The sequence below is a fragment of the Bison bison genome, unplaced genomic scaffold (genome assembly GCF_000754665.1).
Source record: "Bison bison bison isolate TAMUID 2011002044 unplaced genomic scaffold, Bison_UMD1.0 scf7180017456594, whole genome shotgun sequence".
Classification (NCBI taxonomy): Eukaryota; Metazoa; Chordata; class Mammalia; order Artiodactyla; family Bovidae; genus Bison; species Bison bison.
The window spans coordinates 1-5,024 of record NW_011371424.1 but is presented as its reverse complement, the minus strand read 5'-3'; the positions used below and the strand labels follow the sequence as shown (position 1 = coordinate 5,024).

Genomic DNA, 5,024 nt, shown 5'->3' with positions numbered 1-5,024 from the left:
TCTAAAATCGAGAAATCTAGGGGAAAGACAATCAAAATGTTCATTAATTATGGCTTTTACTTAGTGTGCGTAAGTCAAATAAACAACTCAGAAGTTCAGATTAAAACCAAGAATCAATCATATAAGAAATCTGAAACCCAAGGAAAAAAAGATATTAGAACTAACCTTGAGCAAGTAAGTCATCATGCTGCTATTTGAAGTGAGTGGAACTGAGGTAGAAGACTCTAGGTTTGCTCTTGGACAAAGATTTGAATTGAAAATTAGAGTATTATTGAAATTTCCAATGCCAGGGCGCTCCAGGAGTGGCCTCGTGGTGAGAGTGCTCAGTAAAGACTTGTTCTGCTGTTTCTCCACCTCGAGTTTGGTGCTCGTCTCTGCCAGCCTCTCATTAGTCCTGGGGAAGGTGGAAAACACCAATTTCATTCACGCTTCCCTAAATGACTTGCATTTGTTAAGTTGCCATATAGTAAATGGAATGTCCCATTAAGCCGTTTGAACGCCGGAAACACAGAGCAGACCTTTTGTAAACAATGATAGCTGTAACCTTGCTCTAAAGAAGTACACATGTGTCTGGAGCTCCTCAAGTAACAAGTCACAGTTGGGAGAGGAGAGAAAGGGAGGTGGCCTCACAGTGACACCTGCTGCCTCTGGGACACACCTGCCTCTAGGAAACAGTTCAGGGATGAAGAAACACCCCATCCCACCAAGCCACGTTCAAGTGCTTCCTTTCACCACCCTTGCACATACGTTTCTCTCATGACCTCGGAGAAATTAAGCATTTGGCTCTGAGGAATCACCTAGAGCCACAATCTCGAGGGAGGATGAGAAAGTCAGTGGGTGACAAAAGGGCTAAAACAGCCCCAGGAATAATGACAAGTATCCCCTGCTTTTCCAAAGTTCATTTTCTGTTACTTCACTTCTACCAAGGGCCTACATCAGCAGCTATATTTCATAATAAAAAAAAAATCTGAAGAGAATTTTTGGTTTCATTTAAAAAGGCAAAAGCTCTAAGCAGCGTTCAGTGTATGTTTTCACAGTGAAGGCATCGCGCTCCCAAGCAGGGAGACCGGCCCCACCGAGCTCCTTCTCCAGAAGCCGCCCCCACATCCCAGCATCAAGTCGCCACAGCCCCGAGCCTTGTCCGGGAGCAGCTGCGCTTCCCTTGTGCATGTTCAGTGTGGGCATCGACTAGCAGAGCCCGTCCTCGGGTGCCTGCTCCTTTGCTGTCTGCTCTTTGGCTTATGAAAGGCGTCCTAGGGGCGCTCTGCTTTCAGAAACCTGGAGTCGGCACTGCAGGTGGGATCTGCCCTCTCCAGCCTCCACACGCCCCTCAGTCAGGTCACCATGCTAGCTTCAGCCACTCTGTGAATTACCCGGCCTTTCACCCCTGTGTGAATTCCCCTATTTCACAAGCCTGCTTTTACTTAGTGTAGGGAAACGTACAAGGATACCCTATCACTCATTTTTCTTAGGGCGCCCTCAGGCAGTGACTATCAGTTAGCCTTCACTTCCTACTAACCTCAGGAACCTGGCTCTATAAAAATTAGGCTTCAGAGAGAAGTTAATGGACTAAATTTATTTTCTGTGATTCTGGGTTTTGACTTACTTGTCTAGTCTTTTTTCCAATGCCTTTTTAACTTTTAGTTCCTCTAGGTAGAGTTGCTTATATTTTTCCAACTCTGCTTTATTAGAATCTTGAAAAGTTTTCATCTTGGAGAGTTCAGATTCCAAGTCTTTAAATCTGAGTTCCATCTGACTTCTTATAGAAGCAATATCCTCCTCTTGGACCTGCTGTAAGTTTTCTTGAGATGCTGCTCGTATCTAAGTCAAATTTTAAAAGATACATTTTTAATGATTATAACCTGAATATAATTATTATTATAATTATATTATGAATATAATTATTATGGGACAAATAGAATTATTTGTCCCATTTAGTTTTGAGTCAGTAATTCAGAGAGCGCTTTTAAACGTGAAAATAAGAAAAGTGGAACTTTAAAATAATCATCGTCAATGTGACATGAATTAAATCTGAATTATAAAATTAATGTGGAATCAATGTTATAGTAGTACTTAAGGAACTGGACAATTCAAAGACTAAGAGGATGAAGTGAAAATTTAGAAATTGAACAAGACAACTTAAGAATAATGCCAAGAGGATGGTACCAGTTCTAAACCACATATTTTTTTTCATCCTCATAGTCTTGTTTTATACCAATTGGTCTTATAAGTAAAAGGATTCTCTAGTGAGAAGCATTCTGAAAGATCAATTTACTGATAACTGTGATGGAAACTGAAATATTTACAAGGAGAAACAAGTGCCCCCTTCCTTCCAGAAATCTACAAAACACACTGCTCTAAGGGAAGTAGAGGAAACATATAAGCTGATACATCTAAAATGTAATTTACAGTGAGGTGAATTCAAGTACATGACAGATCAACAAATTAAGCTGAAAAAATAGGTTGACTTCTTTTAATTTCTCTACGAGATCCTGTCTTGCTCTTTCTTCAATCTCAAGTTGATTTTATACTGCTCAACTTGAGTGTGTTCTACCATATTCAGTTCTGTATGAGTTTTGAGTTTCACTACCTCTTGCTCCAACTTCTTGTTCTCTTTCTCTAGTTGCTCACATTTCCTCTGCCATCCTTTCATTGATAATAACTCCTGTTGAAGAACTCGATTTTTTGCATCCAGGTGCAGACATTGTGAACATGCAGTTTCTAGCTCTGCTGGAAGATGATCAATCTGCAAGAAGAAAACAATACCATTTGGTTCTGAGGGAAGTGGACTGAGTACCGCCTAACTCAAACCGAGGATCAAATACATACGATGGTATCTGTATTGTAGAATGTAGGACCTGGAATAACTCAAAGAATCAAGAAAGAAGTTCAAACCACCAAGAGTCACAAAATATATTCTTCACTATCATCTTAGTCTAAAAACATTTGCACTTGATTTGACACTCTTTTACTGTTCTACAGTAATACTTTTCTATCTTTCCTCCATAGAATGACTACAAGTCACCTCTTAGTAGAATGTCTCTTACTCCTTCCCGCAGCTTGTCCCACGGTTTTTAAAGAAGTTTGAGGTATCATGTATTGAGTTATCTAGGGCTGAGTTAATAAATGCCTCCCAAAAGAAGATTGTGAAAATAAGACTCTAAGGACTAAATATGGATTCTAATCCAATAAGCCTTTTTCTGAACTACAAACAGTTTTTGCTAATTTGAATTGCATTCCAAAGAAAAATGATTCACAGGGTTAAAGAAATCCCATCTCCTAAGAGTTTAGTGGGATGATCCATACATTTTTCTGAACAACAACAAAAAATGCCTCATTCTTCTAACCCTTTGTTACTTTCCACAGATTAAGAGAACATACGAGACAAAGGAAACAAAAACTGTTTCCTGGACTATCAGTGACAGTGAGTTGGAAAGAACTTTCCTTGAGACAGAATGATTACTTTTTAAGTCAACGTGAGTGGAGCTGGTGGTTTTCAAACATGTCTACAAATTCTTTGACACTTTGCTCATGAAATTCCCTCTCCTCAAGTATGTGCTAGTCCTAGTAACTGATTCCTCCTAGACAGAGTCTGGGGAAACTGCTGTGTGAGTTTTAAAGCTAAATAGCTTCTGAATTTTGCTCTGTGGGGAAGCCAACTCTTAGAATCAGGCAACATGCTGTGAAGAAGCAAGGCCACATACTGAGCACATGTCAGTGTCCCCACTGACCACCCCACCTAATGTCCCTTCCAAAAGCCAGCTCTAACTGTCAGACGTGTGCATGAACAAGTCTTCAGATGACTGGTCCCCACCTTCACGACATCCTGGCTGATGCGACTGGAGAAGAAATGAGCTGGGCTCACTCACTGAGACTTGCCCCAACGCAGACTTGTGAACAAAGGAAATGCTGTTTTGAGTCACTAGGCTTTGAGGTGGTTTCTAATGCAATTTGTTAACAATAAATAACTGGCACAGATACTGATATTAAAAATGAGGTTCAGTTTAGTCGCTCAGTCAAATCTGACTCTTTGTGACCCCATGGACTGCAGCACACCAGGCTTCCCTGTCCACCATCAACTCCCAGAGCTTGCTCAAACTTGTGTCCATCAAGTCGGTGATGCCCCCAAATGAGGTACTGCAATTAAAAAAGACCTGAAACATGTGAGAATGCCTTTGAAGCCGGAGGTAAGTGGCACTCGAATGGATGCAGAGAAAGAAATGAAAACCCAATGGGCTTCATGACATTGTACACAGAAGCCTGATGGTCCTTGAAGATGCTGCCGGTGTCAGCTTCTAGGCAAGAGAAGAAACTGACACTGAAACATGGGGGGCAGAGACTCTTGCCATGAAGCAGCTGAAAGTAAACCAATGAGAGGGATAACCTATCAGAAAAATTTAAAAAGAAAGTGACAGTGAAGTCACTCAGTCGTGTCCGACTCTTTGCTACCCCATGGACTGTTGCCTACCAGGCTCCTCCGCCCATGGCATTTTCCAGGCAAGAGTGGGTTGCCATTTCCTTCTCCAGGGGATCTTCCTGACCCCAGGATTGAACCCAGGTCTCCTGCTTTGCAGGCAGACACTTTACCATCTGAGCCACCTGGGAAGCCTAAGAAAAATTAAAAAGTATTATTCAATATAAAGGAACCAGGACTCACTGGGTTCAATACTGTGTCCCCTTTACAGCATCTCCACGTACCCAATTGTCACATGATGCTAAAGGACAGAAATGGCTTCTGGGCTGAGATCAAATCAAGGGTGCTGCCAGGAAAACATGGTCTAAAGGTAAAACCTGTAGACTGTAAGTGTAAGACCCTGGAAAGACTTAAGGTGGTGCCTCAGATTCCTTTAAGGATCTTAAGAGCAAAAGAATGTTAAAGGTGTCATCCTGCAAAGTTTCACAGGAAGCCCAAGGTGCAGCTTCTAAGTCACTTCAGTCGTGTCCAACTCTGTGCAACCCCATAGACGGCAGCCCACCAGGCTCCGCGATCCCTGGGATTCTCCAGGCAAGAACACTGGAGTGGG

At 41.9% G+C, this 5,024-nt stretch overlaps 1 long non-coding RNA gene across 1 annotated transcript; it reads right to left on the bottom strand.

The window, feature by feature from the left end:
• Positions 1–20: 20 nt before the first annotated feature.
• Positions 21–4,063, bottom strand: LOC104979659. The gene is made up of 3 exons (XR_824834.1): positions 2,591–4,063; positions 1,607–1,821; positions 21–394 (listed from the first exon to the last, which is right to left on the bottom strand). It is a non-coding gene; the product is annotated as an uncharacterized LOC104979659 (long non-coding RNA).
• Between the last annotated feature and the right edge of the window lie 961 nt (positions 4,064–5,024).